Source organism: Oenanthe melanoleuca, chromosome 7 (assembly GCF_029582105.1).
Source record: "Oenanthe melanoleuca isolate GR-GAL-2019-014 chromosome 7, OMel1.0, whole genome shotgun sequence".
NCBI classification, from domain to species: domain Eukaryota; kingdom Metazoa; phylum Chordata; class Aves; order Passeriformes; family Muscicapidae; genus Oenanthe; species Oenanthe melanoleuca.
The window spans coordinates 15,684,041-15,695,342 of record NC_079341.1 but is presented as its reverse complement, the minus strand read 5'-3'; the positions used below and the strand labels follow the sequence as shown (position 1 = coordinate 15,695,342).

At 39.5% G+C, this 11,302-nt stretch overlaps 1 long non-coding RNA gene across 2 annotated transcripts in view; it reads left to right on the top strand.

The window, feature by feature from the left end:
* The first annotated feature begins 1,612 nt into the window (after nucleotides 1-1,612).
* The window catches only part of LOC130255865 (uncharacterized), a 33,836-nt gene continuing 24,146 nt past the window's right edge, over nucleotides 1,613-11,302 (top strand). Inside the window, exons 1-2 of one of the 2 annotated variants that reach the window (XR_008841024.1) lie at nucleotides 1,629-1,696; nucleotides 1,982-2,040. This is a non-coding gene — a long non-coding RNA (uncharacterized LOC130255865). Of the gene's footprint in view, nucleotides 1,697-1,981; nucleotides 2,041-11,302 lie in introns of both variants that reach the window. The other variant, XR_008841023.1, reaches the window with a different exon arrangement.

Below are 11,302 nucleotides of genomic sequence, written 5' to 3'. Positions count from 1 at the left end.
GGACATATCCTCCAAAGGATGCTTGGTGCATCCAGGGATGCTGAAAACCAAACTGAAAAGAGGAGTTTTCCACATAAACATTCTTACAGGATCTAGCCATGACTATGATTTATCTATCAAATAAATTATTTTAAAAATAAATAATAGCACTTTAAAAAAGTACAAGTTGGCTTTTGTTCCCTACTCCTGTTCACACAAACTCCATGGAAGTTTAAAGTTTTAAGACTTTAAAAAGGTGCCCTCCAGACAAGGTTTCAGTGTTACAGCAGTCACACATGCAGTTATAAGAGAACAGAAGCTACTGAGGAAAGCAGACAATAATTTTTGTGCTCAAAAAAAATTAATTAAATGGGAGATGATACATGTCTCATAACAATAGGAAATCACCTGAACAGCTCCTTGAAAACTTATTAAACCAATCTCTTACTTCCAAGACTTAGAAAGAAATTAATATAACCTTAATAAATGACATACAAATAAAACTTTAGAAGTCAAATCATGTAACAATCATATGAGGCAGTCATATGAACCCAGCAAAATAATTAGAATCTAAATATTCTCAATTCCAATTAGGGAGATAAGAATGAGATCTCTTGTGTTTCTGAGTGGGTGCTTGCTTATGCAGACTACACGTGGGAAGGGGGTTAGGCCACTTTACAAGTTTACATCCCTGTTTAGAATAATCTCAAACAATTTTACAGATAGAATTACAGTTGACAGAACTTGTCACAGTTCCATCCATAAGGAATATATTTTCCTCATTTTAATTATCCAGATACATATCTTAACCCCACACCCAAGCCCTTGCTTCTATCATCTCCTTTTCTGGCTGGTGTTGACAGGACTGGATCCAGCAGCATCCTGCATGCTAGCAGCCACCTGTACTGCCTGTTTCTACTCAGTTCCTGTGCCAAGCACCATAACCAGGAGGGAAAACCACATGTGCCTGCTTGCATATGTGTGTTCTCACACGTGCATGACCAGATAATATAGATAGAAGTATTTAAACTCTTATTTTATGCTGTGTCAAAAATTGGGGAACAAGTGCACTTAGGTGAGCTGATGGTATCTTACTGTACTTCAAGTGAATTAATCATTGCTCTCTCCTTTTTCTTGTATTTTTAAACTAAGTTTCTGGTGCCAAAGCTATGTTTCTGCTTTGATTGATATACAGACATAGTCTCTAATGATTTTCAATGACAATTCTAGAACAAGAAACTCTCACTCTCTCTCTGTTCACAACCATCATACCTAGCCCATCCTTTCCCTTGTGTTGACACTATTGTTTCTAGGACACCCAGGAATTGGCTCAAGAAACTGGGTTTCAATTTAAAATTGCACTGAAAAATTAGATAAAAACTAGGAATATTTTAATCTGAACCTGCTCCCTACCTATTTTTCCTATCTTTAAAAAGATAGGAAGAAGCAGGTGTGGGTCAGGAAAATCAGCTGAGGACAGAAACCATCTAAACATCATTGCTGAAATAGAAGAATATGAAACTGCACTGTTACACTGTACCAGGTATTTATTTAGCCAGTTAAAGAAGTAATACAGAGCTTGGGAGCTAAGGTTAAAGTCCTGTTTGCCATTAACTACAAAGCAATGCAAAGAGAGAGTTCAAGCCAATCTTTGAGTGTGCCAGTAGTTTTTGAAAGGTATTCATTAAACAAAGCAACTGCAGCAACTGCAGAAACTGTAAGTACATTTCAAATAATTACTAATTCTAATGCTATTTTCTTGGAGAATTTTTTATGCTTATGGTGAATTTATTTGGTTTAAGGCTGGCAGCAGATTATTTTACTTCCCAGCTTTATTAATTATATGTTCTTTCTGTAGTGCAATAATGTTGGTTTTTTTGCAGGCTTTTTTTCCCCCTAAAAAATAAATATTGCATGATAGAATTACCCACCTGAAACTAACTCACTTTTGTGGGAGAAATTTATGTTTGGCTAAATTTTGAAATACCTAATATCCTCCTAGGATACCTCACAGTAGATTTAGAATCCAAACTAGCAAGAAAGAGGTGTCTTATGGGTTTGGTAAGTATTTTAATTACTTCAGAATCCAAAAAATATAATTTCCAGAAAACATGGAAAACTTAATTACAGGTTCCTGTATCAATTGGAACATTTGCTGGCTGTCCTTTGCTAACATATCTACTTGTGAAACAGTTCCAAGGCATCTGGATTTATGACTGGTATCTCTTTGGCTGGGTTTTCACTGGGTATTGCCAGTGCCTTAAATATCTGCTTCTCTCTCTATTTAAATGTCTGTCAATATACACAGGTTGGTGTTGATGGTGTTAATGACTTCCAGCTTGACAAGAGGATGGTGGAGGTTTATAAAATTTTCATTTTGACTCTAAGTTCCCATTCAGCTATTTCCAGTTCTCATAAAGGGTAGTGCCCTGTCTTTATTCAGACAAGTAACAAATCACACATCCCTTCTCTGTTTATTAAATCTACAAGGATCTGAGATAGGGATCCAAAGCTGTCTTAGAGTTTCATATTGTCATATGAATCACAGTATCACAGTATCTTCAAGGTACTTGCATTTAGAAGGCAGCTTCTGCTCTCATCCAGGAGCAAGTGGGCAGGAAGGAGGCAATGCAAGGAGTCTGATTTTTTTGCCACTGTTGCTTGGAATTGGAAAACTTATGTTACCACTTCTTCTTCTGCACTATGGCTAAGCCTAAAGACTTAATCTAATATTATGTCCAAAGTTATATTATAAATATTATTTGATTTGTTATTTTTGGAGCCTGTATGACAGCATTGGTTTTCATTCCAGATTACATCTAAAATAAGAAAGAGAAAAAGGCAGACAGATTCCTAGCAAGTCATATCTGTTTATCATCATTTGCCAAGAAACTGTACAGTAGCTTAGAGAAATGGAGAGGCTTTTTTCTATGGCTTATGAGTCCAGACCAATGGAGGATCTTAAGAAAGTGGGGATCCACATCTTGTAAAATTTATTTCTTGGAAATAAAACTTTGGCTTAAATTTATTTAGTGCTAAACTTAACACAGCATGATTTTTCTAAGACTAAAATCCTTAAAGAGGCATCCATATAATAATGGAACCAGAAATTGTTTTCATGTCTCTAACATGCTTTCTCCATTCATACAGCTCACAATCTATCAACTACAAGGTCTTATTTGCTTGTATCTCTTAGACACTACAAGAGAGCCTTTCCTGTACTATGATCAGCTAGGTATCATTAATTAACCACAAATTAGAAGACATTACTGATGCTTATGTATATAATATTCCTGAGAAATATCTACAGAACAATTGTTTCTATAGGAGCTTTGTAAATATTAGCCCAAGATAATATAAAGTATTATCAACTTATTAGCACAATGCAGTCGTTGAATCAACAAATTCTTCACTACAAAAACATGCAGGTGAAAAGATTGAATATAGGTCAGCATTTGCTCTGGTATTTTTAGTAATTCAACCATTTCTCTAACTGAAGAAATAGAGAGGAACCATAAAGAGACAAGAACTTTTCTTTCTGGCAGTGTAATCACATTTAAGTCCCAGTCAGTATCAAAGTTAATCAAAGGAACAGGCATCACTACAAATATTAACTGTAATTTTAAATACCCTGCAATAAAATCTGCAGTTAACTTTCACAATCTTTCAAAATATGGCTATGACACTGGAAGAAGTGATGTACATGCAAATGCAATAGCTAAACCTATAGCTATTTAAATATCTGCATTTAAGGGCTTTCTGAAACTGTTCTGTAGTATTTGATGAATAAAATAACTAAAAATTATTTACCCCACAATCAGTTGAACCTACTAAAATAACCATGATATTAGAAAACCCAACTATTCTCCCATCAAATTTATTCAAGTGTTGTCAGAGATGACATACAGGAAACAAAACAAAATATCAATATCTAAGCAATGTCTCCAGGAGCTGCAGTCTGTTTGCTGCTCCACTTGCTGAGTTTTAAGGGTTTCAGAGGAGAGAAAGTCAAACAGACAAGATGGATTTTCACTTTGTTCTTTTTATTTCCAGTAAATATTATTTCCAGTAAAAGAATGTAGCATAAATAAAATGTGCCAGGCTCAGTCCCTTTGAAGTTCTTACAGGAAGGTGTTATACCTCCTCACAAACTCTCACATCCCTCACAAAACAGGGAGAACAAGCTAAAAAGGGGAGCTGTGGACTGGGTAGCTTAATACCACATCTATCCTTAGCTTCTAAAACACACCTATGAGGCTATAGATGGTCAGGGAGTCTGAAGCTGCTCTGAGTTATGTCTGGAACTCATTCCAGAAAAGAAACTGCAGAAGTGACATGAACTGTTCTCTCTCCTCCAAGCTAGGACAGTGATTTCTCTGTTGCAGGCTTATTCTTCCTGGACTCACTGAAGAACCCCAGGCACACAAACACATCATGTAGTAAAGCAGAGCCATTGCTATCCCTTCTAGAATCATCAGGACACAACAGCTTAAAGATTCCAGGTAGACTGTGCCCATTGCTTTCTGGAGTGACACAGGAGGAGGCTTACTCTTAAAAACACTGTTTCTGAAATGAGCATTTGCACTTGCAAATGAGATCAGTAGAGAATAGAACTAATAAGAGAAAATTCCACATTAAGTTTAATTTTTGTCAGTGGAAATTATTGGTCCAACACAAATTAAGAATATTCTCAGGATTACAAAAAATGAAGATGAAAAACAGTACTGTCAGCACCAGCCCTCAGAACACTGAAGATGTGAGGACCAATCATGAATTAAATTTCACTCAATGGAGTCAGAATAAAGAGTAGAGCAGTACAGTATGTTCCCATCTCTCTTTTCTCTCCAGCAGTCAAGTGTGCTTGAGGTACTAATATTGCTGTAGGTTTTAGCAAAAGACTATGGCTATAAACCAGCTTTGGAGAAAAAATAATCTTTAAAAGGAAATTCTCCTCCATATTGTCATATTCATTCTTTCAATACCCCACATTCATGTTGTATAGCCTCTCTCTAATTTCCTGAAATTTTCATTTTAAATTATTAGGAGATATCTTTCTGCTTCTGTATTGACCAGTAATTATATCAAAGTATTTATTTTCCTTTATATTTTTGTAAACTAGTTGCAACAATGGAAATGAAGCCTGATCAAAGTACTTTGTTTAGCAAGTATAAAGTCCTTCATTTGGGCAATATTATGAAGTGCCTACCATGAACTCTAAAGTAGCTGGGAGTTTAATTGATTCCTAGAAGTGTAATGAAATTAGAGCAGATAAAAAATGACATTTGTTGCTGATGCAAATGCAAATGTTACAGCAAAGCAGCTGAGGAGAATACTGTAGATGTTTGCATTTCCCTACCACGCTTACATTGTTTCTTCCAAATTTTCCAGGCAAAGCTCACCTGGTTTTGCTCAAGGCCTGGAATGCAGTGATTTGTGTATGGCACCTAATATTTATTCATGCCATTGTCAAGAACATCTTTGCAGCTCCTGCCAAACTCTGTCATTGAATGTGTTTGTTCAGCTGCATGGCAAAACATAATACACAGTCATCATTTTTACTTCATCACCTACTCAATATTTTTCTTCTCTGATTAGATTAACTCATAAATACTGTGCTTTTCATGCCAGAAAAAATCTTACTACATCCATTCAACTAACACCCATTTGTACATTTTTATGTTCTTGAACATTTAGCTACTTCAGTAATTAGTTCTGAAACAATGGAAAAGCCAAACACTTTAATTTACTGAGGACTCCAGAAAACCTAAACAATTCCAAAAGATTACATATTCAGGAAAACTTTCTGCTAAGCTAAATCTTGTCATTGCTCACTATCAACTGTAGTAATAGAGAAGACACAAGGATAGTAAAGGACTTAGTAAAAAATATTTAACACCTCTCTGCATTTCCACAGGAAAAAAAAAGACTGTATTGGAGAAGACTGACTGCAGCACAGGTGCTAAAGAATAGTGTTAGGCTGTGAGAGTAAAACCAGAGCACGTGAAGGAACCTGGCTTGGCACTGCAGCTTCCAGCACAGCACTGTAACACCTTAAATGTACTGCTGCTATGGGAGGTAAAGCACAGGAATTCTCTGGTGCTGCAAAGAGAACTCCTGCCCTGGATGGCACAGAAACCACAGCTTGCAGACATTTGGCTTTGTGTCCGGGAATCAGTGGAAAATAAGATTCCCTTGGAAGGTCTCTGCCCTCTCTCTAGGCAGGTTTAATTTAAGAAGTGTTCCTCTTAAACCCATTCTTAAACATTTTCAGTGATGAAGACTCTACAGCCCTCTCAAAAAAATCAGTTTTGCCATCTTCAGACTCAGAAAGCTGTTTCCTAAGGTCTAGTATGAATTTGCCAGAGCAAATCTGTTTTATCTACCACAGAGAACGAATAATTCCTGTAAAAGGCTGCTGTAAATAAAATCAAAGGCTGTTCTCATGGCCATCAGTCTTTTTTATTCCAGAGAAAGAAATACAATACACTTCTTCCAATTTTTCATACATGTCATGTTGTTGTGACCTGGTTATTCTCCCCTGAATCCTAACTACCTTTGTGTCTTTCTAGGAGTTTGGTGCCCCAAAACCTGACACAACACACAAGCTCAGGCCTTAAAAGTCCTGAGATTGTTGTCCAAGGCAATGCCATGCAATGTGGTATCAAACAGTCAGAATACCTGTGACCTATCATTTTCCCCCTTTACTTGTGCCCTGTTACTCTGTTCTAAGAGGAAATGAAATCAATTCGACATGACTACTTACTGATGAATTCGTATTCATCAAGTGGATGAATTTCACAAATTCGTATTGGCTGCTACTTATTTCCTTCTCATCTATTGGGGCCTAAAAATTCATCATGAATTGTGGAAAAAAAAATTGGATAAATAGGCATCCAGAATTCTTTTTCTCTTACTCTCCCTTTCTGAAACAACTAGTGTCACATTACCTTTCAAAAATTTTTCTTATAAGTCTTTCTTCTGTTCTGCAAACAACTGCTAGCAAATTTCAGTGGTCATGATGAGACTGATTCTGGGATAATTAAGTGTGTCAAGAAAATGAAAAAAATTTTTCCTGCCCTGTTATCCTAGGCAAAGACTTTTCCCAATTTTCCCAAGTCTATTATTCCAGTTCAGCTGTACTCATAATCAATTATTATGATTTTTAGTTTTCCTTGTTTATTCTTTATCTTCGTCAGTGTGATTATTAATAATACTCCTGACCTGTTTAGTTTCTTTTCCTTGTGACTTTATCAGGAACTATTACATGTATCTATCTATTATATGTCTTTTTCTACCCTCACTCAAGTTGGTGATGATTATTTAAATGTATGGATTTCTGCCAGCTCTCTCCTTAACTCTAAGATTAAAGTCATCCTTTCCGGGCTAGCAAATGTTCAAAGATTTTTTTTTTTCTTCTTTTACTGTGGGCTCAATATTTGCCCAGAAACTTACAGAATCTCACCCATATTCAAGGTAAACTAACATCCTTCCATAGTCATAGGCATAGCTTCAGGCTCTGGCTAGACTGAAAAATGTGAGGATTTACAGGAGTTCCACCTGAGTTTCTGTTCCCCATATCTCTGTCCCTGTTCCAAAGATCTTTTTATCTGCCCAGCATTACTTTCAGCAGTATCTCTGTGACAAGAGAGAAGGATGCAATAGAAGAGATCAATGAAGTGGATGAATTGCAGAAATAGTGATATTTTGATCCAGATTTCTGGGAAGTAGCACATCTTTAAGGACATTCAGGAGATATTACCACTATCCTGAAGACGATGGGACGTACTTGCCACTATTTTCCCTTTTTGGCAAAGTGTCCATGAATCTCACAGCTCTTGATGGTTTCAACTTTTCCCCCACTGTCACAGAGACAATCTTGTTGTGGTCAGAGCAGGCTTGTTCTCAGTGTTAGCAGGTGGCTGCCATGGGGTCTGACACTTTGCCTACAAAATGCAAAAGACTAGACATTCCCTCCTTCAGTACTGGACACCATCTAACCTAGTTTACATTATCTATTTGTCTAGTTTCTTCAGTGGTGATTGTATGTATCCTGTTTTATGATAACAGATGCATCTCTGCCTGACCACTTGCAGCTTTTTTCTCTGCTTCATAGGAGATTTTAGTAGCAACCACAATCCAAACCAGATGTCCCTTCCTACCCAGCCTTCTTTGGAAGAGAATGTAGGTCACACTCCCTACAAATCTAATGCAGGACTGGAGCCAAGGCACAGAGGATCAGGTCCCCATCTGGGCACGACATTCAGTTTTCTAATTGCTTGCACAAACCAGGACGTTATATGTATAAAGAATTACATTATTTGCTACACTTCACCAGAGCATAGTAGAAAACCTGTAATTTCAGGGTAGGAGAGAGAAGGAGAAGGAAGAGCAAGACAGAGGCAGCTTTAAATCATATATGTGCCTCTGTGGGATGCTTCAAGGGCCCAAGTAACTAAGTTTAGGTGCACTCTGAGGAGTTAATTGGCTGCCCCAAAGTCAATGGCAAGTGAAAATCCGTGTTTCCAGGCAATGGAAACACTCCCTCTAGTCTCAACACAACCCCATGCCAGTCAGCAGCTTTTTCCTCAGTTACTGAACAGGAGGAATGTTACCCTACCTAGATTTTTTAAATTGCTCCTTACACCTCTAGCTGGAGTACAGGAACCACAGCCCAGGCAGGAATATGTCACTTTTTCCTGCAAAGGCTAACCCTCTCTTTATTAAAGATGGAATAGCCTTTTTTTTCAGTCATATGACCAGAACATGGCTATCACCTGGCCAAAATGCTGACTGGCCATGCACTACCACCTGAGCAGCACTCTTGACATGTGGCAGCCATACCTTCAGCCACCAGTCATATGAAAACTGGAGGTGTCTGTTCAGCTACCAGAGACAGGGAATAAAACTAATGGGGGAAGAGCAGGTTCTCAATCGTTATTTCTTTGAAGTTTTATTAGAGCAGAACTTCCTTCAGAATATTTGAGTGGCTGCAGCAGGAGTACTGCAGTTCAGTGGGTCTCTGTCAGGCTCCCTCTGATGAGCATTAACATGCAGGCTTGGGAAAAACCCCTCCTCTCCAGAACACACTAGGATCTGCTAAACTACCCGAGACTTGCCTCTGTTAAGTGTTGTACATACTGGGGAAGGAAGACTTTTGTTACAAGTTTTACAGCTATTATTTGCTTTGAGTTTTGTTTTCAAAGAAAGGAAAATTAATCTAACAAGTGGGTTTCAGATGTTTTACAACATAAATTGATAGGTTTTGTGCAGTGATTCTCATGTTTTTACATTATAGTACCCATTTAAATTACTCTGTTAGTTCACAGTGTTGGAAAATCTGGTGAATGCATATGGAATCCTTAACTTGTCTTTGCAACTATTTGAAGTATTTAGGAATCCATCAACCAGGAAAGAGAACAGCATATTGCAACTACCATATGGACATTAAATGTGATCTTGTCAAAGGATAAGAGAATTAACCATTGTTTACATTCCTTGTGGACTGCATTTTTTTCTTTTAGAATATGAATTCTTCTAACCATGTTTTGTTTTGAAAAACTCATCACAAGGCAAGGAAATACCCAGGTTACTAAAAAACCTCAGCAGTTTTACGGTCTTCTCCAATGATTACCTAATACATTTGTCTCATCTGCTTTCCTTGTTGTGTGAAAACACACTGAGGAAATGTGTAAATGTAGCGAATTGTTCCCAACTCTTTTATTCACCTTTCAGCATGCTAGTTCCTTCCCTTGGCATTGATATCATTATGCATTTGTCAAAGACAGACTGTCACTTTAGAGCTTCTATTATGTGCAAGATTTGGCAGCACATTTTACCTTTGGGATTTGCTTATATCCTTTGCATGTTATTGTACTGCTTTGGCATTCAGCAAATTCAGTACACCCACTTCTTTGATGTTCATTCCAGCCCCTAAATGTGGAAACAATGACTGAAATTTTGGATCAAAGCATCCCATAGATGGCAAGCAACATAATTTTGTGATAATGTACAAGAACAGAAAAAATCCCATAGCTAAAGTCTAAGCCTGTAACTGTTCTACAATTTATGTACTCTAACATTCAAGAAAAGGTAAAAGAAGGGGAATAAAGAACACAGAGGTTCAGCTGAATTCATGACAATGGGCAATTTCTCAATACAATTAAAAGATTTTTTTAATATAAAAAGAGAATTCTCATAGAAGCATAAGAATTCATATGTTAAGAACAAACTTGAATGAGGAATGACAGTCTGACTCATATCTGCTCTAGAATTGAGGAAAAGAACTATCTTCCCATTTTTCAGTGTTTCGTAAAGAACAGTAGCAAGCAGAAACACAGCAGTAGCTAAATGCAAAATTTCACCTGTGATTTAAAATAAAAGAGCCAAAAATATTCAAAAGAGCAAATTATTTTCAAAACCAGAAGTTCCATTGATATTTGCAGTGAAAATGAAAACGGCTTGGTCTAGTTCGTTCTAAATTAGGTCGCAACGACAATGAGTCAATCTAAATTCAGCTTCATCACCGTTCATGTGGGTAGATACAGGTGTGCAGAATAACTAAAATATTTGGGTTTACTGGTGTTTCATTTTACACAAACCCAGGCTAAGTGAGACTAAAATAAATAGAATCCGTTATAAAATATGTGATGGGGTGTTTTGTGTGCTAGCACCGGGCCAGCCCCTGGGTGCTGCAGCACTGTGCGGCGGGCAGAGCAGCGGCGCGGGCGGTGTCCCCATCCGCAGGTGCGCGGTGCCCCGGCCCGCAGGTGCGCGGTGCCCCCATCCGCAGGTGCGCGGTGCCCCGGCCCGCAGGTGCGCGGTGCCCCCATCCGCAGGTGCGCGGTGCCCCCATCCGCAGGTGCGCGGTGTCCCTCCCGCAGGTGCGCGGTGCCCCCATCCGCAGGTGCGCGGTGCCCCTCCCGCAGGTGCGCGGTGCCCCCATCCGCAGGTGCGCGGTGCCCCCATCCGCAGGTGCGCGGTGCCCCTCCCGCAGGTGCGCGGTGTCCCTCCCGCAGGTGCGCGGTGCCCCCATCCGCAGGTGCGCGGTGCCCCTCCCGCAGGTGCGCGGTGCTCCCGCCCGCAGGTGAGCGGTGCCCCCATCCGCAGGTGCGCGGTGCTCCCATCCGCAGGTGCGCGGTGCTCCCGCCCGCAGGTGAGCGGTGCCCCGGCCCGCCCGCAGGTGCGCGGTGTCCCTCCCGCAGGTGCGCGGTGCCCCCTCCCGCAGGTGCGCGGTGCCCCCTCCCGCAGGTGCGCGGTGTCCCTCCCGCAGGTGCGCGGAGCTCCCGCCCGCAGGTGCGCGGTGCTCCCTCCCGCAGGTGCGCGG